At 45.3% G+C, this 23,620-nt stretch overlaps 1 protein-coding gene and 22 non-coding genes across 23 annotated transcripts in view; all 23 read left to right on the top strand.

Moving 5' to 3' along the window:
- Window positions 1-23,620, top strand: part of LOC125724531 (serine/threonine-protein kinase pim-1-like) — a 153,216-nt gene that overhangs the window by 69,261 nt on the left and 60,335 nt on the right. The gene's annotated exons all lie outside the window — the stretch shown is intronic.
- On the top strand, window positions 843-924 carry trnal-aag (transfer RNA leucine (anticodon AAG)). Its single transcript has one exon. It is a non-coding gene; the product is annotated as a tRNA-Leu (tRNA).
- trnal-aag (transfer RNA leucine (anticodon AAG)) lies at window positions 1,152-1,233 on the top strand. The gene has a single exon. It is a non-coding gene; the product is annotated as a tRNA-Leu (tRNA).
- On the top strand, window positions 1,460-1,541 carry trnal-aag (transfer RNA leucine (anticodon AAG)). The gene has a single exon. It is a non-coding gene; the product is annotated as a tRNA-Leu (tRNA).
- Window positions 1,768-1,849, top strand: trnal-uag (transfer RNA leucine (anticodon UAG)). The gene has a single exon. It is a non-coding gene; the product is annotated as a tRNA-Leu (tRNA).
- trnal-uag (transfer RNA leucine (anticodon UAG)) lies at window positions 5,165-5,246 on the top strand. The gene has a single exon. It is a non-coding gene; the product is annotated as a tRNA-Leu (tRNA).
- trnal-aag (transfer RNA leucine (anticodon AAG)) lies at window positions 5,474-5,555 on the top strand. Its single transcript has one exon. It is a non-coding gene; the product is annotated as a tRNA-Leu (tRNA).
- Window positions 6,092-6,173, top strand: trnal-aag (transfer RNA leucine (anticodon AAG)). The gene has a single exon. It is a non-coding gene; the product is annotated as a tRNA-Leu (tRNA).
- Window positions 6,709-6,790, top strand: trnal-uag (transfer RNA leucine (anticodon UAG)). The gene has a single exon. It is a non-coding gene; the product is annotated as a tRNA-Leu (tRNA).
- trnal-aag (transfer RNA leucine (anticodon AAG)) lies at window positions 7,327-7,408 on the top strand. Its single transcript has one exon. It is a non-coding gene; the product is annotated as a tRNA-Leu (tRNA).
- On the top strand, window positions 7,636-7,717 carry trnal-aag (transfer RNA leucine (anticodon AAG)). Its single transcript has one exon. It is a non-coding gene; the product is annotated as a tRNA-Leu (tRNA).
- trnal-uag (transfer RNA leucine (anticodon UAG)) lies at window positions 8,252-8,333 on the top strand. Its single transcript has one exon. It is a non-coding gene; the product is annotated as a tRNA-Leu (tRNA).
- Window positions 8,561-8,642, top strand: trnar-acg (transfer RNA arginine (anticodon ACG)). Its single transcript has one exon. It is a non-coding gene; the product is annotated as a tRNA-Arg (tRNA).
- trnal-aag (transfer RNA leucine (anticodon AAG)) lies at window positions 8,870-8,951 on the top strand. Its single transcript has one exon. It is a non-coding gene; the product is annotated as a tRNA-Leu (tRNA).
- trnal-aag (transfer RNA leucine (anticodon AAG)) lies at window positions 9,488-9,569 on the top strand. The gene has a single exon. It is a non-coding gene; the product is annotated as a tRNA-Leu (tRNA).
- trnal-aag (transfer RNA leucine (anticodon AAG)) lies at window positions 9,797-9,878 on the top strand. The gene has a single exon. It is a non-coding gene; the product is annotated as a tRNA-Leu (tRNA).
- trnal-aag (transfer RNA leucine (anticodon AAG)) lies at window positions 10,106-10,187 on the top strand. The gene has a single exon. It is a non-coding gene; the product is annotated as a tRNA-Leu (tRNA).
- Window positions 11,651-11,732, top strand: trnal-aag (transfer RNA leucine (anticodon AAG)). The gene has a single exon. It is a non-coding gene; the product is annotated as a tRNA-Leu (tRNA).
- On the top strand, window positions 11,960-12,041 carry trnal-aag (transfer RNA leucine (anticodon AAG)). The gene has a single exon. It is a non-coding gene; the product is annotated as a tRNA-Leu (tRNA).
- On the top strand, window positions 12,268-12,349 carry trnal-uag (transfer RNA leucine (anticodon UAG)). Its single transcript has one exon. It is a non-coding gene; the product is annotated as a tRNA-Leu (tRNA).
- On the top strand, window positions 12,576-12,657 carry trnal-uag (transfer RNA leucine (anticodon UAG)). Its single transcript has one exon. It is a non-coding gene; the product is annotated as a tRNA-Leu (tRNA).
- Window positions 12,885-12,966, top strand: trnar-acg (transfer RNA arginine (anticodon ACG)). The gene is given in 2 exon segments: window positions 12,885-12,922; window positions 12,932-12,966. It is a non-coding gene; the product is annotated as a tRNA-Arg (tRNA).
- Window positions 14,121-14,202, top strand: trnal-aag (transfer RNA leucine (anticodon AAG)). The gene has a single exon. It is a non-coding gene; the product is annotated as a tRNA-Leu (tRNA).

The raw sequence follows: 23,620 nt of genomic DNA, 5'->3' as shown, positions 1-23,620 counted from the left end.
TTTAACTTCTATGAAGCCAGGTTGTCTGTATTTGTCGAGAGAAAGATTCCTCACACTAAAAATGCATGTGGGTGTCTAATGTGACTTTCTCTTGAGGCCGACTTATTGGAGTTCGATAACGGTTCAACACAAATCAGCAGACAAGACCTGCCTGTTTCTCTTAGGATACCTATTGTATATAAAGCTTCTTCATATGAGCCGAACTGCCAAGTAAGGAATAACATGGGTAGTGTGGCCGAGCGGTCCAAGGCGCTGGATTAAGGCTCCAGTCTCTTCGGAGGCGTGGGTTCGAATCCCACGCTGCCATGTTTAACTTCTAAGAAGCCTGGTTGTCTGTATTTGTCTAGAGGAAGTTTCCTCACACTAAAAATGCATGTGGGTCTCTAATGTGACTTTCTCTTGTTGCCGACTCATTGGAGTTCGACCGCGGTTCAACACAAATCAGCAGACAAGACCTGCCTGTTTCTCTTTGGATACCTATTGTATATAATGGTTCTTCATATGAGCCGAACTGCAAAACAAGGATTAACATGGGTAGTGTGGCCGAGCGGTCCAAGGCGCTGAATTAAGGCTCCTGTCTCTTCGGAGGCATGGGTTCGAATCCCACCGCTGCCATATTTAACTTCTAAGAAGCCGGGTTGTCTGTATTTGTCGAGAGAAAGTTTCCTCACACTAAAAGTGCATGTGGGTGTCTAATGTGACTTTCTCTTGTGGCCGACTCATTGGAGTTCGACCACGGTTCAACACAAATCAGCAGACAAGACCTGCCTGTTTCTCTTAGGATACTTATTGTATATAAAGGTTCTTCATATGAGCCGAACTGCAAAATAAGGAATAACATGGGTAGTGTGGCCGAGCGGTCCAAGGCGCTGGATTAAGACTCCAGTCTCTTCGGAGGTGTGGGTTCGAATCCCACCGCTGCCATATTTAACTTCTAAGAAGCCTGCTTGTCTGTATTTGTCTAGAGGAAGTTTCCTCACACTAAAAATGCATGTGGGTGTCTAATGTGACTTTCTCTTGTTGCCGACTCTTTGGAGTTCGACCACGGTTCAACACAAATCAGCAGACAAGACCTGCCTGTTTCTCTTAGGATACATATTGTATATAAAGGTTCTTCATATGAGCCGAACTGCAAAATAAGGAATAACATGGGTAGTGTGGCCGAGCGGTCCAAGGCGCTGGATTAAGGCTCCAGTCTCTTCGGAGGCGTGGGTTCGAAACCCACCGCTGCCATATTTAACTTCTATGAAGCCAGGTTGTCTGTATTTGTCGAGAGAAAGTTTCCTCGCACTAAAAATGCATGTGGGTGTTTAATGTGACTTTCTCTTGTTGCCGACTCTTTGGAGTTCGACCATGGTTCAACCAAATTAGCAGACAAGGCCTGCCTGTTTCTCTTAGGATACTTATTGTATATAAAGGTTCTTCATATGAGCCGAACTGCAAAATATGGAATAACATGGGTAGTGTGGCCGAGCGGTCCAAGGCGCTGGATTAAGGCTCCAGTCTCTTCGGAGGCGTGGGTTCGAATCCCACCGCTGCCATATTTAACTTCTATGAAGCCAGGTTGTCTGTATTTGTCGAGAGAAAGTTTCCTCACACTAAAAATGCATGTGGGTGTTTAATGTGACTTTCTCTTGTTGCCGACTCTTTGGAGTTCGACCACGGTTCAACCAAATCAGCAGACAAGACCTGCCTGTTTCTCTTAGGATACTTATTGTATATAAAGGTTCTTCATATGAGCCGAACTGCAAAATAAGGAATAACATGGGTAGTGTGGCCGAGCGGTCCAAGGCGCTGGATTTAGGCTCCAGTCTCTTCGGAGGCGTGGGTTCGAATCCCACCGCTGCCATGTTTAACTTCTAAGAAGCCTGCTCCTCTGTGTTTGTCTAGAGAAAGTTTCCTCACACTAAAAATGCATGTGGGTGTCTAATGTGACTTTCTCTTGTTGCCGACTCATTGGAGTTTGACCGCGGTTCAACACAAATCAGCAGACAAGACCTGCCTGTTTCTCTTAGGATACTTATTGTATATAAAGCTTCTTCATATGAGCCGAACTGCCAAGTAAGGAATAACATGGGTAGTGTGGCGGAGCTGTCAAAGGCGCTGGATTAAGGCTCCAGTCTCTTCGGAGGCGTGGGTTTGAATCCCACCGCTGCCATGTTTAACTTCTAAGAAGCCTGGTTGTCTGTATTTGTCTAGAGGAAGTTTCCTCACACTAAAAATGCATGTGGGTCTCTAATGTAACTTTCTCTTGTTGCCGACTCATTGGAGTTCGACCGCGGTTCAACACAAATCAGCAGACAAGACCTGCCTGTTTCTCTTTGGATACCTATTGTATATAATGGTTCTTCATATGAGCCGAACTGCAAAACAAGGATTAACATGGGTAGTGTGGCTGAGCGGTCCAAGGCGCTGAATTAAGGCTCCTGTCTCTTCGGAGGCATGGGTTCGAATCCCACCGCTGCCATATTTAACTTCTAAGAAGCCGGGTTGTCTGTATTTGTCGAGAGAAAGTTTCCTCACACTAAAAGTGCATGTGGGTGTCTAATGTGACTTTCTCTTGTGGCCGACTCATTGGAGTTCGACCACGGTTCAACACAAATCAGCAGACAAGACCTGCCTGTTTCTCTTAGGATACTTATTGTATATAAAGGTTCTTCATATGAGCCGAACTGCAAAATAAGGAATAACATGGGTAGTGTGGCCGAGCGGTCCAAGGCGCTGGTTTAAGACTCCAGTCTCTTCGGAGGTGTGGGTTCGAATCCCACCGCTGCCATGTTTAACTTCTAAGAAGCCTGCTTGTCTGTATTTGTCTAGAGGAAGTTTCCTCACACTAAAAATGCATGTGGGTGTCTAATGTGACTTTCTCTTGTTGCCGACTCTTTGGAGTTCGACCACGGTTCAACACAAATCAGCAGACAAGACCTGCCTGTTTCTCTTAGGATACCTATTGTATATAAAGGTTCTTCATATGAGCCGAACTGTAAAATAAGGAATAACGTGGGTAGTGTGGCCGAGCGGTCCAAGGCGCTGGATTAAGGCGCCAGTCTCTTCGGAGGCATGGGTTCGAATCCTACCGCTGCCATGTTTAACTTCTAAGAAGCCTGGTTGTCTGTATTTGTCTAGAGAAAGTTTCCTCACACTAAAAATGTATGTGGGTGTCTAATGTGACTTTCTCTTGTTGCCGACTCATTGGAGTTCGACCGCGGTTCAACACAAATCAGCAGACAAGACCTGCCTGTTTCTCTTTGGATACCTATTGTATATAATGGTTCTTCATATGAGCCGAACTGCAAAACAAGGATTAACATGGGTAGTGTGGCTGAGCGGTCCAAGGCGCTGAATTAAGGCTCCTGTCTCTTCGGAGGCATGGGTTCGAATCCCACCGCTGCCATATTTAACTTCTAAGAAGCCGGGTTGTCTGTATTTCTCGAGAGAAAGTTTCCTCACACTAAAAGTGCATGTGGGTGTCTAATGTGACTTTCTCTTGTGGCCGACTCATTGGAGTTCGACCACGGTTCAACACAAATCAGCAGACAAGACCTGCCTGTTTCTCTTAGGATACTTATTGTATATAAAGGTTCTTCATATGAGCCGAACTGCAAAATAAGGAATAACATGGGTAGTGTGGCCGAGCGGTCCAAGGCGCTGGTTTAAGACTCCAGTCTCTTCGGAGGTGTGGGTTCGAATCCCACCGCTGCCATGTTTAACTTCTAAGAAGCCTGCTTGTCTGTATTTGTCTAGAGGAAGTTTCCTCACACTAAAAATGCATGTGAGTGTCTAATGTGACTTTCTCTTGTTGCCGACTCTTTGGAGTTCGACCACGGTTCAACACAAATCAGCAGACAAGACCTGCCTGTTTCTCTTAGGATACCTATTGTATATAAAGGTTCTTCATATGAGCCGAACTGTAAAATAAGGAATAACGTGGGTAGTGTGGCCGAGCGGTCCAAGGCGCTGGATTAAGGCTCCAGTCTCTTCGGAGGCATGGGTTCGAATCCTACCGCTGCCATGTTTAACTTCTAAGAAGCCTGGTTGTCTGTATTTGTCTAGAGAAAGTTTCCTCACACTAAAAATGTATGTGGGTGTCTAATGTGACTTTCTCTTGTTGCCGACTCTTTGGAGTTCGACCACGGTTCAACACAAATCAGCATACAAGACCTGCCTGTTTCTCTTTGGATACCTATTGTATATAATGGTTCTTCATATGAGCCGAACTGCAAAATAAGGAATAACGTGGGTAGTGTGGCCGAGCGGTCCAAGGCGCTGAATTAAGGCTGCAGTCTCTTCGGAGGCGTGGGTTCGAATCCCACTGCTGCCATATTTAACTTCTATGAAGCCAGGTTGTCTGTATTTGTCGAGAGAAAGTTTCCTCACACTAAAAATGCATATGGGTGTTTAATGTGACTTTCTCTTGTGGCCGACTCTTTGGAGTTCGACCACGGTTCAACCAAATCAGCAGACAAGACCTGCCTGTTTCTCTTAGGATACCTATTGTATGTAAAGGTTCTTCATATGAGCCGAACTGCAAAATAAGGAGTGACGTGGGTAGTGTGGCCGATCGGTCCAAGGCGCTGGATTAAGGCTCCAGTCTCTTCGGAGGCGTGGGTTCGAATCCCACCGCTGCCATGTTTAACTTCTAAGAAGCCTGGTTGTCTGTATTTGTCTAGAGGAAGTTTCCTCGCACTAAAAATGCATGTGGGTATTTAATGTGACTTTCTCTTGATGCCGACTCTTTGGAGTTCGACCACGGTTCAACCAAATCAGCAGACAAGACCTGCCTGTTTCTCTTTGGATACTTATTGTATATAAAGGTTCTTCATATGAGCCGAACTGCAAAATAAGGAATAACATTGGTAGTGTGACCGAGCGGTCTTAGGCGCTGGATTAAGGCTCCAGTCTCTTCGGAGGCGTGGGTTCGAATCCCACCGCTGCCATGTTTAACTTCTAAGAAGCCTGCTCATCTGCATTTGTCGAGAGAAAGTTTCCTCACACTAAAAATGCATGTGGGTGTCTAATGTGACTTTCTCTTGTTGCCGACTCATTGGAGTTCGACCACGGTTCAACACAAATCGGCAGACAAGACCTGCCTGTTTCTCTTAGGATTCCTATTGTATATAAAGGTTTTTCATAAGGGCCGAGCTATGAAATAAGAAACGACATGGGTAGTGTGGCCGAGCGGTCAAAGGCGCTGGATTTAGGCTCCAGTCTCTTCGGAGGCGTGGGTTCGAATCCCACCGCTGCCATGTTTAACTTCTAAGAAGCCTGCTTCTCTGCATTTGTCTAGAAAAAGTTGCCTCACCCTAAAAATGCATGTGGGTGTCTAATGTGACTTTCTCTTGAGGCCGACTTATTGGAGTTCGATAACGGTTCAACACAAATCAGCATACAAGACCTGCCTGTTTCTCTTAGTTTACCTATTGTATATAAAGCTTCTTCATATGAGCCGAACTGCCAAGTAAGGAATAACATGGGTAGTGTGGCCGAGCGGTCCAAGGCGCTGGATTAAGGCTCCAGTCTCTTCGGAGGCGTGGGTTCGAATCCCACCGCTGCCATGTTTAACTTCTAAGAAGCCTGGTTGTCTGTATTTGTCTAGAGGAAGTTTCCTCACACTAAAAATGCAAGTGGATCTCTAATGTGACTTTCTCTTGTTGCCGACTCATTGGAGTTCGACCGCGGTTCAACACAAATCAGCAGACAAGACCTGCCTGTTTCTCTTTGGATACCTATTGTATATAATGGTTCTTCATATGAGCCGAACTGCAAAACAAGGATTAACATGGGTAGTGTGGCCGAGCGGTCCAAGGTGCTGAATTAAGGCTCCTGTCTCTTCGGAGGCATGGATTCGAATCCCACCGCTGCCATATTTAACTTCTAAGAAGCCGGGTTGTCTGTATTTGTCGAGAGAAAGTTTCCTCACACTAAAAGTGCATGTGGGTGTCTAATGTGACTTTCTCTTGTGGCCGACTCATTGGAGTTCGACCACGGTTCAACACAAATCAGCAGACAAGACCTGCCTGTTTCTCTTAGGATACTTATTGTATATAAAGCTTCTTCATATGAGCCGAACTGCAAAACAAGGTATAACATGGGTAGCGTGGCCGAGCGGTCCAAGGCGCTGGATTAAGGCTCCAGTCTCTTCGGAGGCGTGGGTTCGAATCCCACCGCTGCCATGTTTAACTTCTAAGAAGCCTGGTTGTCTGTATTTGTCTAGAGGAAGTTTCCTCGCACTAAAAATGCATGTGGGTATTTAATGTGACTTTCTCTTGATGCCGACTCTTTGGAGTTCGACCACGGTTCAACCAAATCAGCAGACAAGACCTGCCTGTTTCTCTTTGGATACTTATTGTATATAAAGGTTCTTCATATGAGCCGAACTGCAAAATAAGGAATAACATTGGTAGTGTGACCGAGCGGTCTTAGGCGCTGGATTAAGGCTCCAGTCTCTTCGGAGGCGTGGGTTCGAATCCCACCGCTGCCATGTTTAACTTCTAAGAAGCCTGCTCATCTGCATTTGTCGAGAGAAAGTTTCCTCACACTAAAAATGCATGTGGGTGTCTAATGTGACTTTCTCTTGTTGCCGACTCATTGGAGTTCGACCACGGTTCAACACAAATCGGCAGACAAGACCTGCCTGTTTCTCTTAGGATTCCTATTGTATATAAAGGTTTTTCATAAGGGCCGAGCTATGAAATAAGAAACGACATGGGTAGTGTGGCCGAGCGGTCAAAGGCGCTGGATTTAGGCTCCAGTCTCTTCGGAGGCGTGGGTTCGAATCCCACCGCTGCCATGTTTAACTTCTAAGAAGCCTGCTTCTCTGCATTTGTCTAGAAAAAGTTGCCTCACCCTAAAAATGCATGTGGGTGTCTAATGTGACCTTCTCTTGAGGCCGACTTATTGGAGTTCGATAACGGTTCAACACAAATCAGCAGACAAGACCTGCCTGTTTCTCTTTGGATACCTATTGTATATAATGGTTCTTCATATGAGCCGAACTGCAAAACAAGGATTAACATGGGTAGTGTGGCCGAGCGGTCCAAGGTGCTGAATTAAGGCTCCTGTCTCTTCGGAGGCATGGATTCGAATCCCACCGCTGCCATATTTAACTTCTAAGAAGCCGGGTTGTCTGTATTTGTCGAGAGAAAGTTTCCTCACACTAAAAGTGCATGTGGGTGTCTAATGTGACTTTCTCTTGTGGCCGACTCATTGGAGTTCGACCACGGTTCAACACAAATCAGCAGACAAGACCTGCCTGTTTCTCTTAGGATACTTATTGTATATAAAGCTTCTTCATATGAGCCGAACTGCAAAACAAGGTATAACATGGGTAGCGTGGCCGAGCGGTCCAAGGCGCTGGATTAAGGCTCCAGTCTCTTCGGAGGCGTGGGTTCGAATCCCACCGCTGCCATATTTAACTTCTAAGAAGCCTGCTTGTCTGTATTTGTCTAGAGGAAGTTTCCTCACACTAAAAATGCATGTGGGTGTCTAATGTGACTTTCTCTTGTTGCCGACTCTTTGGAGTTCGACCACGGTTCAACACAAATCAGCAGACAAGACCTGCCTGTTTCTCTTAGGATACCTATTGTATATAAAGGTTCTTCATATGAGCCGAACTGCAAAATAAGGAATAACATGGGTAGTGTGGCCGAGCGGTCCAAGGCGCTGGATTAAGGCTCCAGTCTCTTCGGAGGCGTGGGTTCGAATCCCACCGCTGCCATATTTAACTTCTATGAAGCCAGGTTGTCTGTATTTGTCGAGAGAAAGTTTCCTCACACTAAAAATGCATGTGGGTGTTTAATGTGACTTTCTCTTGTTGCCGACTCTTTGGAGTTCGACCATGGTTCAACCAAATCAGCAGACAAGGCCTGCCTGTTTCTCTTAGGATACTTATTGTATATAAAGGTTCTTCATATGAGCCGAACTGCAAAATAAGGAATAACATGGGTAGTGTGGCCGAGCAGTTCAAGGCGCTGGATTTAGGCTCCAGTCTCTTCGGAGGCGTGGGTTCAAATCCCACCGCTGCCATATTTAACTTCTAAGAAGCCTGCTCATCTGCATTTGTCGAGAGAAAGTTTCCTCACACTAAAAATGCATGTGGGTGTCTAATGTGACTTTCTCTTGTTGCCGACTCATTGGAGTTCGACCACGGTTCAACCAAATCAGCAGACAAGACCTGCCTGTTTCTCTTGGGATACCTATTGTATATAAAGGTTTTTCATAAGGGCCGAACTGTAAAACAAGGAACGACATGGGTAGTGTGGCCGAGCGGTCAAAGGTGCTGGATTTAGGCTCCAGTCTCTTCGGAGGCGTGGGTTCGAATCCCACCGCTGCCATGTTTAACTTCTAAGAAGCCTGCTCCTCTGTATTTGTCTAGAGAAAGTTTCCTCACACTAAAAATGCATGTGGGTGTCTAATGTGACTTTCTCTTGTTGCCGACTCATTGGCGTTTGACCACGGTTCAACACAAATCAGCAGACAAGACCTGCATGTTTCTCTTAGGATACTTATTGTATATAAAGCTTCTTCATATGAGCCGAACTGCAAAACAAGGTATAACATGGGTAGCGTGGCCGAGCGGTCCAAGGCGCTGGATTACGGCTCAAGTCTCTTAGGAGGCGTGAGTTCGAATCCCACTGCTGCCATGTTTAACTTCTAAGAAGCCTGGTTGTCTGTATTTGTCTAGAGAAAGTTTCCTCACACTAAAAATGCATGTGGGTGTCTAATGTGACTTTCTCTTGAGGCCGACTTATTGGAGTTCGATAACGGTTCAACACAAATCATCATACAAGTCCTGCCTGTTTCTCTTAGGATACCTATTGTATATAAAGCTTCTTCATATGAGCCGAACTGCCAAGTAAGGAATAACATGGGTAGTGTGGCCGAGCGGTCCAAGGCGCTGGATTAAGGCTCCAGTCTCTTCGGAGGCGTGGGTTCGAATCCCACCGCTGCCATGTTTAACTTCTAAGAAGCCTGGTTGTCTGTATTTGTCTAGAGGAAGTTTCCTCACACTAAAAATGCATGTGGGTCTCTAATGTAACTTTCTCTTATTGCCGACTCATTGGAGTTCGACCGCGGTTCAACACAAATCAGCAGACAATACCTGCCTGTTTCTCTTTGGATACCTATTGTATATAATGGTTCTTCATATGAGCCGAACTGCAAAACAAGGATTAACATGGGTAGTGTGGCCGAGCGGTCCAAGGCGCTGAATTAAGGCTCCTGTCTCTTCGGAGGCATGGGTTCGAATCCCCCCGCTGCCTTGTTTAACTTCTAAGAAGCCGGGTTGTCTGTATTTGTCGAGAGAAAGTTTCCTCACACTAAAAGTGCATGTGGGTGTCTAATGTGACTTTCTCTTGTGGCCGACTCATTGGAGTTCGACCACGGTTCAACACAAATCAGCAGACAAGACCTGCCTGTTTCTCTTTGGATACTTATTGTATATAAAGGTTCTTCATATGAGCCGAACTGCAAAATAAGGCATAACATGGGTAGTGTGGCCGAGCGGTCCAAGGCGCTGGATTAAGACTCCAGTCTCTTCGGAGGTGTGGGTTCGAATCCCACCGCTGCCATAATTAACTTCTAAGAAGCCTGCTTGTCTGTATTTGTCTAGAGGAAGTTTCCTCACACTAAAAATGCATGTGGGTGTCTAATGTGACTTTCTCTTGTTGCCGACTCTTTGGAGTTCGACCACGGTTCAACACAAATCAGCAGACAAGACCTGCCTGTTTCTCTTAGGATACCTATTGTATATAAAGGTTCTTCATATGAGCCGAACTGCAAAATAAGGAATAACGTGGGTAGTGTGGCCGAGCGGTCCAAGGCGCTGGATTAAGGCTCCAGTCTCTTCGGAGGCGTGGGTTCGAATCCCACCGCTGCCATGTTTCACTTCTAAGAAGCCTTGTTGTCTGTATTTGTCTAGAGAAGGTTTCCTCACGCTAAAAATGTATGTGGGTGTCTAATGTGACTTTCTCTTGTTGCCGACTCTTTGGAGTTCGACCACGGTTCAACACAAATCAGCATACAAGACCTGCCTGTTTCTCTTTGGATACCTATTGTATATAATGGTTCTTCATATGAGCCGAACTGCAAAACAAGGATTAACATGGGTAGTGTGGCCGAGCGGTCCAAGGCGCTGGATTAAGGCTCCAGTCTCTTCGGAGGCGTGGGTTCGAATCCCACCGCTGCCATGTTTAACTTCTAAGAAGCCGGGTTGTCTGTATTTGTCGAGAGAAAGTTTCCTCACACTAAAAGTGCATGTGGGTGTCTAATGTGACTTTCTCTTGTGGCCGACTCATTGGAGTTCGACCACGGTTCAACACAAATCAGCAGACAAGACCTGCCTGTTTCTCTTTGGATACTTATTGTATATAAAGGTTCTTCATATGAGCCGAACTGCAAAATAAGGAATAACATGGGTAGTGTGGCGAAGCGGTCCAAGGCGCTGGATTAAGACTCCAGTCTCTTCGGAGGTGTGGGTTCGAATCCCACCGCTGCCATATTTAACTTCTAAGAAGCCTGCTTGTCTGTATTTGTCTAGAGGAAGTTTCCTCACACTAAAAATGCATGTGGGTGTCTAATGTGACTTTCTCTTGTTGCCGACTCTTTGGAGTTCGACCACGGTTCAACACAAATCAGCAGACAAGACCTGCCTGTTTCTCTTAGGATACCTATTGTATATAAAGGTTCTTCATATGAGCCGAACTGCAAAATAAGGAATAACGTGGGTAGTGTGGCCGAGCGGTCCAAGGCGCTGGGTTAAGGCTCCAGTCTCTTCGGAGGCGTGGGTTCGAATCCCACCGCTGCCATGTTTAACTTCTAAGAAGCCTGGTTGTCTGTATTTGTCTAGAGAAAGTTTCCTCACACTAAAAATGTATGTGGGTGTCTAATGTGACTTTCTCTTGTTGCCGACTCTTTGGAGTTCGACCACGGTTCAACACAAATCAGCATACAAGACCTGCCTGTTTCTCTTTGGATACCTATTGTATATAATGGTTCTTCATATGAGCCGAACTGCAAAATAAGGAATAACATGGGTAGTGTGGCCGAGCGGTCCAAGGCGCTGAATTAAGGCTGCAGTCTCTTCGGAGGCGTGGGTTCGAATCCCACCGCTGCCATATTTAACTTCTATGAAGCCAGGTTGTCTGTATTTGTCTAGAGAAAGTTTTCTCACACTAAAAATGCATGTGGGTGTCTAATGTGACTTTCTCTTGAGGCCGACTTATTGGAGTTCGATAACGGTTCAACACAAATCAGCATACAAGTCCTGCCTGTTTCTCTTAGGATACCTATTGTATATAATGGTTCTTCATATGAGCCGAACTGCAAAGCAAGGATTAACATGGGTAGTGTGGCCGAGCGGTCCAAGGCGCTGAATTAAGGCTCCTGTCTCTTCGGAGGCATGGGTTCGAATCCCACAGCTGCCATATTTAACTTCTAAGAAGCCGGGTTGTCTGTATTTGTCGAGAGAAAGTTTCCTCACACTAAAAGTGCATGTGGGTGTCTAATGTGACTTTCTCTTGTGGCCGACTCATTGGAGTTCGACCACGGTTCAACACAAATCAGCAGACAAGACCTGCCTGTTTCTCTTAGGATACTTATTGTATATAAAGGTTCTTCATATGAGCCGAACTGCAAAATAAGAAATAACATGGGTAGTGTGGCCGAGCGGTCCAAGGCGCTGGATTAAGACTCCAGTCTCTCCGGAGGTGTGGGTTCGAATCCCACCGCTGCCATATTTAACTTCTAAGAAGCCTGCTTGTCTGTATTTGTCTCGAGGAAGTTTCCTCACACTAAAAATGCATGTGGGTGTCTAATGTGACTTTCTCTTGTGGCCGACTCATTGGAGTTCGACCACGGTTCAACACAAATCAGCAGACAAGACCTGCCTGTTTCTCTTAGGATACTTATTGTATATAAAGCTTCTTCATATGAGCCGAACTGCAAAACAAGGTATAACATGGGTAGCGTGGCCGAGCGGTCCAAGGCGCTGGATTAAGGCTCCAGTCTCTTCGGAGGCGTGGGTTCGAATCCCACCGCTGCCATATTTAACTTCTAAGAAGCCTGCTTGTCTGTATTTGTCGAGAGAAAGTTTCCTCACACTAAAAATGCATGTGGGTGTTTAATGTGACTTTCTCTTGTTGCCGACTCTTTGGAGTTCGACCATGGTTCAACCAAATCAGCAGACAAGGCCTGCCTGTTTCTCTTAGGATACTTATTGTATATAAAGGTTCTTCATATGAGCCGAACTGCAAAATAAGGAATAACATGGGTAGTGTGGCCGAGCGGTCCAAGGCGCTGGATTTAGGCTCCAGTCTCTTCGGAGGCGTGGGTTCAAATCCCACCGCTGCCATATTTAACTTCTAAGAAGCCTGCTCATCTGCATTTGTCGAGAGAAAGTTTCCTCACACTAAAAATGCATGTGGGTGTCTAATGTGACTTTCTCTTGTTGCCGACTCATTGGAGTTCGACCACGGTTCAACCAAATCAGCAGACAAGACCTGCCTGTTTCTCTTAGGATACCTATTGTATATAAAGGTTTTTCATAAGGGCCGAACTGTAAAACAAGGAACGGCATGGGTAGTGTGGCCGAGCGGTCAAAGGTGCTGGATTTAGGCTCCAGTCTCTTCGGAGGCGTGGGTTCGAATCCCACCGCTGCCATGTTTAACTTCTAAGAAGCCTGCTCCTCTGTATTTGTCTAGAGGAAGTTTCCTCACACTAAAAATGCATGTGGGTGTCTAATGTGACTTTCTCTTGTTGCCGACTCTTTGGAGTTCGACCACGGTTCAACACAAATCAGCAGACAAGACCTGCCTGTTTCTCTTAGGATACTTATTGTATATAAAGCTTCTTCATATGAGCCGAACTGCAAAACAAGGTATAACATGGGTAGCGTGGCTGAGCGGTCCAAGGCGCCTGATTACGGCTTAAGTCTCTTAGGAGGCGTGAGTTCGAATCCCACCGCTGCCATGTTTAACTTCTAAGAAGCCTGGTTGTCTGTATTTGTCTAGCGAAAGTTTCCTCACACTAAAAATGCATGTGGGTGTCTAATGTGACTTTCTCTTGAGGCCGACTTATTGGAGTTCGATAACGGTTCAACACAAATCAGCATACAAGTCCTGCCTGTTTCTCTTAGGATACCTATTGTATATAAAGCTTCTTCATATGAGCCGAACTGCCAAGTAAGGAATAACATGGGTAGTGTGGCGGAGCGGTCCAAGGCGCTGGATTAAGGCTCCAGTCTCTTCGGAGGCGTGGGTTTGAATCCCACCGCTGCCATGTTTAACTTCTAAGAAGCCTGGTTGTCTGTGTTTGTCTAGAAGAAGTTTCCTCACACTAAAAATGCATGTGGGTCTCTAATGTAACTTTCTCTTGTTGCCGACTCATTGGAGTTCGACCGCGGTTCAACACAAATCAGCAGACAAGACCTGCCTGTTTCTCTTTGGATACCTATTGTATATAATGGTTCTTCATATGAGCCGAACTGCAAAACAAGGATTAACATGGGTAGTGTGGCCGAGCGGTCCAAGGCGCTGAATTAAGGCTCCTGTCTCTTCGGAGGCATGGGTTCGAATCCCACCGCTGCCATATTTAACTTCTAAGAAGCCGGGTTGTCTGTATTTGTCGAGAGAAAGTTTCCTCACACTTAAAGTGCATGTGGGTGTCTAATGTGACTTTCTCTTGTGGCCGACTCATTGGAGTTCGACCACGGTTCAACACAAATCAGCAGACAAGACCTGCCTGTTTCTCTTAGGATACTTATTGTATATAAAGGTTCTTCATATGAGCCGAACTGCAAAATAAGGAATAACATGGGTAGTGTGGCCGAGCGGTCCAAGGCGCTGGTTTAAGACTCCAGTCTCTTCGGAGGTGTGGGTTCGAATCCCACCGCTGCCATGTTTAACTTCTAAGAAGCCTGCTTGTCTGTATTTGTCTAGAGGAAGTTTCCTCACACTAAAAATGCATGTGGGTGTCTAATGTGACTTTCTCTTGTTGCCGACTCTTTGGAGTTCGACCACGGTTCAACACAAATCAGCAGACAAGACCTGCCTGTTTCTCTTAGGATACCTATTGTATATAAAGGTTCTTCATATGAGCCGAACTTTAAAATAAGGAATAACGTGGGTAGTGTGGCCGAGCGGTCCAAGGCGCTGGATTAAGGCTCCAGTCTCTTCGGAGGCGTGGGTTCGAATCCCACCGCTGCCATGTTTAAGTTCTAAGAAGCCAGGTTGTCTGTATTTGTCTAGAGAAAGTTTCCTCACACTAAAAATGCATGTTGGGGTCTAATGTGACTTTCTCTTGTTGCCGACTCATTGGAGTTCGACCACGGTTCAACACCAATCAGCATTCAAGACCTGCCTGTTTCTCTTAGGATACCTATTGTATATAAAGGTTCTTCATATGAGCCGAACTGCAAGATAAGGCATAACATCGGTAGTGTGACCGAGCGGTCCAAGGCGCTGGATTAAGGCTCCAGTCTCTTCGGAGATGTGGGTTCGAATCCCACCGCTGGCCTGTTTAACTTCTACGTAGCGTGGTTGTCTGTATTTATATAGAGAAAGTTTCCTCACACTAAAAATGTATGTGGGTGTCTAATGTGACTTTCTCTGGTTGCCGACTCATTGGAGTTCGACCGCGGTTCAACACAAATCAGCGTACAAGACCTGCCTGTTTCTCTTAGGATGCCTATTGTATATAAAGGTTCTTCATATGAGCCGAACTGCAAGATAAGGCATAACATGGGTAGTGTGACCAAGCGGTCCAAGGCGCTGGATTAAGGCTCCAGTCTCTTCGGAGGTGTGGGTTCGAATCCCACGACTGCCTTATTTACAACATCGTGTTCTCACTTCACCAGCAGAAGGAGAAGATGCAGTCTGCGGCAGTGCTGCAAGCTCGGGTCCGGACGATGGCGACGACTTTTAACTGAATGCTTTGTGGTTTTCTGTTTCCTTTTTTTTGATGTATGTTTCTTGTCTATTTATTTTGTTTGGTTTATTTTTATGATTTACCATCATCCCTTAGCGCCCCATCCCCTGTTTTATGTTTTTGTTGTCTGCGGGTATACTTTTTTCTTGATCATTTATTTATGAGTTTTATTGTTTTATTTCCTTTTTATCCGGTGGGCTCTGTGTCTTTTATCCCTGACGTCGCCCGCTCATTGAGTTGGGTGGCGGGTGGTGGTGCTGGCGGTTTTATCTGGTGTGGGGACGTCTCGCTTTCAGTGGTTTTGTGTGTGTTTTAGCTCCGTGCCCCGTTTTTACTGGTTTTATCGTGTCTCCTTGTGCCTGCTTTTAAAATGACTCTTTTATTGACATCCTTGAATGCCCGGGGGCTGTGCTCCTGGGCGAAGGTGCAGGCTATTTTAACAATGTGCAAAGACACTACCGTTTTATGTCTGCAGGAGACTGGGTGGGATGGGGCTTTTATTGATCGGGTGCGAGACGTATGGGTGGGCGACGTCTTCTTCTCCACCGCCTCCGTAAGGCCGGGTATCATTGGTTGGGGCGTCGCGTTGCTCTGTCGTGGCCCCCTAGTCGCGTCAGCATCACTGCTGTACTTGGACGGTGGGGGTAAGTGCCTGGCAGTCAGACTGCTTTTAGGGGGCGGCTTCGCCTGTAGTATAGTAGTCGTGCACGCGCTGACTGATGGGGCCCGTTGTGCCTCCTATTTTGACTGTCTGGCTGTGCGTGTAGCACAGTGGCCCTGTCCTCTCGTCATCGGGATTTTTATTTATTTATTTTTTTTCCCTCCACCACCCCCGCTCTGCGGAGGACTACTTTATTTCTATTTATTTATTTTTATTTATTTCCTCATGAGAGGGAGAAAGAGGGGGAAAGAAGGACGAAAACTGAGAAGAAGGGAAATAGAGAGGGAGGGAAAAGAGGAAAAAAAAACACAGATAATCTGCTTCAGTACCTGCTGATGAGAGAAAACAACCAACATCTGTACGAATCACAATGACCATGTTAAGAAGCAACAGCCGATCGAGACAGTGTGTGTCTGTGAGTACCAGTTTGTACACCTGTGTGTGTGAGCGCGCTGGTGTTCAAAAGATTTCTCCATGTAAATGTCTAGTAGTGTGTGTGGGGAGCCCCACCCCTCAGGACATGAAGCAGACACAGAGGAGACCCGGGCCCCAGACATGCAGAGGCCCCCCAGGGCATGGGAGCCCCGGAGGACCACCATAGGGAGAATAGCAGCCCTCACCCAGAAAAGGGCAGAGGAGAGCTCTGGAGGGAGGCCATCCGGCAGCCACAGTGCAGGAGCCCCAGGGGGCCTGGAGGCGAGCCCGCAGGCTCCACCAGCGGCCGGCCCCACCAGGACAGACCGGGCCCCCGGCCCAGAGATCCAAAGGTGCCCCAACCCACCAGCAAGGGCCCGACTGAGCCAGGAGGGCAAGACCCTGCCAGGCAACCGCTGAAGGTGAAACCAGCACCCACCCGAGCACCCAGTCCCAGACATCGAGAACCACCAACGCATCAGCGGCCGGGGGCCCCATCCACCAGCAGGGAGTGTGGCGGGGGGGAATAGAGTCCGAGATGTTATTTCAGGTGGAGTCTAGGACCCAACCTGACATGTGCGTATAGACCAACAGGCACACACATATACAAGCATACGTTCCCACCCTCATGCACACATAAACAAATATTTACACATTCACCCAACATTTAGACACACAGAAATGAATGCTGTACACATACTCTCACTCCCCATATATACTCTATGTGGACCCCTATTGTTTCCTCTGGCGAGGAGACCAGAAGACCACCCAGGACCCCGCAGCAGCCGAGAAGCCCAGCAGCTCAGACCCCGGCCAGACGGCCAGCTGTTCCTCTCAGCCCCCAGCTCCAAATGGCGAACAGAGAATGGGGGTGTGAAAAGACCCCATGCCCCCCTTCGCCCGCTCAAATGTGGTGTTGGTGCATGTTGTTCTAAAGTGCTTTTAAAACAGGTGAAAGGCATGGCGCTAACCACCCCCTGCCACGCAACAGCTGGTGAGATGCTGAGATGTGGGGCTTGGCACTAGAGGTAAGGCTGAATGAACAGACCGCCCTCTGGATGCCATTCTGTGTTCTCACCCCCAAGGCCCTAACAGGAATAATCCTAAAAGATGATCACTTCTAGTTTCAGAAGCACCGTCAGAATAGAATGCAATCAGTTTATTATATAAAAAAAACCCTGAGAAATCCATCCATCCATCCATTTTCCAAACCGCTTATCCTACTGGGTCGCGGGGGGCCCGTAGCCTATCCAGGAAGCAATGGGCACGAGGCAGGGAACAACACCAGGATGGGGGGCCAGCCCATCGCAGGGCACACTCACACACCATTCACTCACACACACACACCTATGGGCAATTTAGTAACTCCAATTAGCCTCAGCATGTTTTTGGACTGCGGGGGAAACCGGAGTACCCAGAGGAAACCCCACGAGGACATGGGGAGAACATGCAAACTCCACACACATGTGACCCAGGCTGAGACTCAAACCTGGGTCCCAGAGATATGAGGCAACAGTGCCAACCACTGCATCACCATGCCGACCCTGAGAAATGCTCATCAGTTTTAGTTTAAGGTCTGGATCCTGCTGCATCCTCTGTTCCAGACTGAGTTGATGATGGTCTTGCAGGGGCAGCAGATCTTCGTCAGTGCCTAGGTCCAACAACTTAGCCCAAGACCAATAATGATTTTTTGTTGATCAAACACCATCTCAAGTTTCATAAGAACTTCCCTAAGTAATGCTATGAAAAAGAAGTTTAATATATTAAAATGAAACGCATACACACACCATAATGCCCTATGATAGCCGTCATCTTAAAGTACAGTCAGCCCAGCAATGTCTAGGCAAATAAAACTGCAACAAAATCCATTTAGTTGTATGGAATACATGCTTATACCATGTGTCCCCTGGCCAGTGGATTTGTAAAAGAGGTGGGGTAACAAAACAATCTGGCCAAGATGACAGAAGCTAATGGCTTGGCAACATGCAGCATGAAAACATTTAGAGTACATGTTGGAAAGCTGTCTGGGAGACCAAGTTTGTCTACGTCAACGCTGACTACTGTTTATATGTTACATTACCTTAAATCAATAGAAACAGACCTCTGTACATCTTCATTTAGGCACTCAAGCTTTTTAGCTGACTGACAGGCCACCCACTAATGTTATACGACGGACTGATAGCTGAGAATCACTGCAATCCAAAACAACATAGTCATCGATGGCAACGGCTATTTGTTATTGATTTGTTAATTGATGGCTTCTAATTAGTTTATTTTCTTATCAAACATAGAATCGAAATTATGTGTTATTTTCCTTCATCCATCGATTTATTTTCTTCACATTAAAAAATTTCATGAGGTTAACTTATTCACTACTGGTGGTCAGTCGGCACAAAGATTTCTGGTTGACATGTATCTTTGCTTTATGGCCTCATTAAATAAAGTCCGAAAGACGTTATGAACTTGTAGCTGCCTATTTCATCTATATCAACAAAGTGTCCATGAATTCCAGCAGTGCAGTGCGGTTATACCGAATGGTTGGTTCCTCCAAACTCAACTGTGAATCTCCGTGAGTTTGCAAATGTGAGACTTAAATGGGATTTACCAATTACCAATATCACTTAGTAACCTGTGTTAGAATGCACGTCCAGTGAGCTGCATTACCAGATCATGTAAACGATTGGTAGCAAAGTTCCCCTCATGGCTGTTGAGAGAGAGAGTCTCGTGATATTTCAGGCGAGTTTGAGGTTTCAGAGCGTAACAGCCAGTTCGCACAGAGGCAGTGAGCACTCAATGAACGGAGGCTGAAGTTGTGTAAAAAACATGCATTTATTCTGAACTAACACGACAACTAACATGACAGATGTAGTATATGAATCTGTTTCTTTAGGTGGATGACAGTAGGTTGTAGAATTGATGAGCTGAGGGAATGGTAGCACTCCAGAAGGTGCGGTGTTTTGAGCGGTTGTTGGAGTGGAGCCCCTTTGAATTTCTCTCTTTGTGAAGGTTTAAGGTGAAAGGTTTTGTCTTGGGGTTGCAGTTCACTGTTGGGTAGCAGGTCTTCACCAGCAGGCTTCAGGACTGGTTTCTTTACTGGGCTTTGCGGTGGTCTGGCGATTTCTTGATGGTATTCTCATCAAGTTCATGAATAGGGATGACCAGGAATCCGACACCTGAACCAATGGCTGGCCATCTAGTTGCCGGGCAGATCAACATCAAACACACAAATACCACATTAGTAACAAACTGTGTATTTTAATAGGGGTTATATCAAAGGTCACATGACCGAACCAGAAACCAGGTCTCATTACATCCACTTGTCTGAGAAGGAGAAAGCTATTGGTTTTTATTGTTGGCATTTTATTGGATTTAAATATCCAAATGTTAGTGAGAAGAAGAAAATGTACTTGTCATGACCAGTAAAGTTCTAGAAGTGGGACAATCCTAGCAGTGATTTCTGCTGTATATTATAATGCACAAAATCAAGGAATTTCAACCGTAAGTTTCCATCACATGAAATCTTTGGATATTATGGATATATAATGTGAGACATGAATTTATAAATAGGGGAGAACCACAAATATGCCATAAAGAACCATAATATTATTAGTCAAGGGGGCCGGATCATGATCACTGATCATTCTACTCCTACTTATATCCTGAGAAGCTTGATAAATACTGTCCCTGAACTGGAACAGACTGAGAACTCCAACAGAACACCCAACACATCCCTAAAGTTACTCTCAGGCTGTGTGGCTTCCTCATAGCCATGTGACAGGCTGCCCAGGTGCTAACATCACCACTCAGCCTGTCTTTGTATGATACTGGGGGAAAATAAGCGACAGCAAGACTATGAAGCTCAAATAGCTAACAATAAGAAATCAGAAATTTGCAGAGAGTTCTCTATCGGCTAAGATTAACTTGTTGGTGTTAGATTGCTAGTGACGTACTGAATTAGCCCCATTCAGGACTACTAATGTTAGCTAACATTATAAAATCCATTTTTTTCTTAAAGCTCTATCCTAATAACATTAGCTAACATAAGCAGATACATTCCCTTGTAGTTGCTTATGTATGAGGAAGCGTATAGCTTAAAGCCCTTATCCATTTTGGTGGCAGGAGTTTTAGATGTCAACCTGCACCCATCTTTGGTAGCTTGTGAAAGCATCTCTTGAATAAAACAGCAGCATGTTCAACTTTGATCGTAGCACAGACCTGACCTGGAAGCAATGTGACCTGTTTTACAGAATAAGAAAGTCTGTTGTGCCTAAACCCCATACCCATTATATTAGAGTAGACCAGTGGTTCTCAGACTGGGGGGTGCACCCTAGGTATTGCAGGGGGGCAGACCAATAGGATAGCCTACGCTCCACTCGAACACTGCTAGCAAAAACATGGACAAGTTTGTGCACCCAGCCAAGCCTCCAGCAGAGGCTGACTCTTCATCAGCTGCAACTTCAAGCTCCAAAGCAAAGAAGAGAAATTATGATGAGTCATATCTGGCCCTTGGTTTCACAACGACAATGGTGGGTAACCAGGAGAGACCACAGTGTGTTGTGTGTCTGAAAATACTCGCTGCTGACAGTCTGAAGCCAAACAAATTAAGACATCATCTGGAGACAACAAACCCTAAGCATAAAGATAAGCCAGTTGGTTTCTTTAAAGGAAAACTCACAAACCGCCGTGCACAACAAAGCATCATTACTAAAGTTATACAGTATCTTTGCCTAAAAACGCTCAACTGGCATCATATAAAGTTGCCTACCGAGTTGCTCACTGTCAAACACCACGCACAATAGCTGAGGATTTAATATTTCCCTCCACCATCGATATGGTTGCAACTATGATTGATGAAGCAACAGCCAGCAAGTAAAAGGCAATTCTGTTATAAAACAATATGATCGCAAGCTGCATTCATGACATGTCAGAAGACATAGAGGAGCAGCTGACTGACAAGGTGCGGGACAGACGCCACTTCACGCTGCAGGTGGATGAAGCTACTGACAGTGACAGAGACTGTTTATTCATAACATACATCAGATGTATCGATGCTGAGGATTTCAAGCAGCAAATTTCAAGGATTCTGTAAGCAAATTACTGGCAGAGCCACTGCAGAATAAATGCTTAAAATCATAAACACCGACGGGGCTCAGGCTATGGCTGGGAAACGGGGCGGACTGCAAGCACTCGTGAAGCGCTTCTCCCCCAATGTGCGATGGACACACTGTATGATCCACTGAGAAGCGTCGGTGTCTAAACAGCTGAGTCCCGAGCTAAACGATGTAATGACGGATGTCATCGCTACAGTAAACTGCATTAAAACACGCCCCATCAAAGCCCGGATTTTTCCTGCCCTGTGCGAGGAAATGGGCTCCAACCACACAGCTGCTTTGTTTCACAGTGAGGCTCGTTGTCTGTCACGCGGGAAAGGTTTTACCAGAATATTTGAGCTCCGAGATGAGATCAGCGCTTTCATGGAGGAAGAGGGTCACGAGCTTGCCAATAAGTTTAAAAATGACAAATTCCTCCTGAAAGTTGCATACTTGAGTAAGATGTTTCAGAAACTCAATGGGCTAAATCTACAGATGCAAGCCACCGATACACACCTTCCACATCGGGCAGATAAAATCACATCATTCACAAGAAAACTGGAGATGTGGGATCAGCGAGTTACTGAGGGAAATATAGACTCCTTTGGGAACTTGAAAACATTCATTGAGCTCAACAAACTTCAGAACACAATGATCCCATGCATGAAAGCTCACCTCTCCACTCTACAAAAACGTTTCCAGGAGCCTAAAATATTTGACTGGATCCGAGACCCCTTCAGTGGTACACTGCAGAGGAGGAACAGTTCATTGTTGTCACCTCAGATTCATCAATGAGCCTGCAGTTTAAGTCTAAAACACTGGCTGCATTTTGGATTGGAGTGGAGAAGGATTACTCAGTGCTAGGAGGGAAAGCTGTGGGCACACTCCTCCCTTTTGCTACATCCTACCTATAAGCTTTTCTGCTGTGGTCTCTATTAAGACAAAATACACATCAAAGCTGCACATTGAAAAGGAACTAAGAGTGACTGTTTCCCAGCTGCAACCCTGAATTGAGAAGATGTGCAGCACAAAGCAAGTCCACACCAGCCACGGAAAAGTGTGAGACTTGAGATGATCCCCTTTTACGTTTTCTTCTGACTGGGAGCTGGTTAATTTCCCAGCCATTCCTGTGGAGACAGCTGTTTATTCTTCTTCATAACTTCACTATGCTCTTTATTTCTCCCACAGTGATGAAATTGCACCATTTGTAATTGCATTTGTTTCGCTCGATTAGAAAACTTTATTAAATAAAGTTTGATTCTGAACCTGTGTAGATTGAATGGGGTGGGGGGGATCAATAATGTTCCTATCTGGGAAAGGGGGGCCCTGCAGAGAGAGTTTGGGATCCACTGGACTAGACAATGTTATATTAGACAATGGCATGGCTAATGATGCAGCTGTAGATCTAGACTCTAGATCTTCCTTGGGCTAAACGATAAGGTTTCAAGGGACAATAAATAAGACATTCTACTTTTAAAATGTTCAATTAAATCCAGACTGACATTTCTGAGTAAACTCATAATCTATGTGCTATATCTACTGCATCATGGGCTACAGTGTGAGATGATAATAGCCAAAATATATACAAAAATAATGAATATTGAATATATAATTGATTTTTTATTAGATAGTTTTATTATTTATCAAATTATTTATCAATAGCAAATTGAATATAAATATGAGTAACAGTGTTGTTTGGTTTGGTTTTTGGGTTGTGGGTGAGCTTCAAGTTCAGCCATGTCTTTGGCATGGAGCTGGGTAATCTCAACATTTACATGCTAAAAGATCACGTGTTCCTATTACAGTAATGTAGTTCACTGCATTCCTTAGCCGTCAAACCATCAGAAATATTCTTACAATATTCTTCTCTTACAATATCGCAACACAGTTTCTATTACACTATACATCCATTTTCTGAAACCACTTGTCTTATTTAGGGTCGCGGTGGGGGGGGAACTGACCTGTCAGTCAAAAACGTATTAGCCAATGGGGACGCGACCCTGAAAAAAAAACCCGCCCACGCAAGACGTTTATGTCAGAACTATAAACAAAACAGTCGGGGAGCGAGAGCGAGGAAGCTTGCAACGTAAACAAATGAAAACATAATCAAAAGACCAATCATGTGTTTGCAAGTTATAATTTTTACTTTTGAGATGACATTTTTTTTGCTTCAGTTAGTTTTTTTCTTTAGCCTTGTTTTTGCTTGATGTCAAAAAAGTTTGCTTGATAATATTGGCACAGATTCCATATGTAAGGCGCTTTCACAGCGAAGTTACGGAACCTGGTCCCGGTTTACAAGTTCCTGGGTTGTCATGCCTTTTGTAACTCCTGGTCACTTTCATGTGTCACACCGCACAATAGAAACTAGGAACTTTAAGGTCGTTGCTTAAACTCCACACATAATTACACCGCCACGCCGAAACAACGGTGGATAAATAAGTCAATCACTTTGTTAGTTAATAATTTATTAGTTATTTGGGGGATCAATTGATCAAAACGGAACACAGTTCAGAACTTTTATTTATATTTTACT

Source organism: Brienomyrus brachyistius, unplaced genomic scaffold, assembly GCF_023856365.1.
Source record: "Brienomyrus brachyistius isolate T26 unplaced genomic scaffold, BBRACH_0.4 scaffold57, whole genome shotgun sequence".
In the NCBI taxonomy this organism is placed as follows: Eukaryota; Metazoa; Chordata; class Actinopteri; order Osteoglossiformes; family Mormyridae; genus Brienomyrus; species Brienomyrus brachyistius.
The sequence above is the reverse complement of the archived record's forward strand: the minus strand, read 5'-3'. Positions and strand labels throughout refer to the sequence as shown.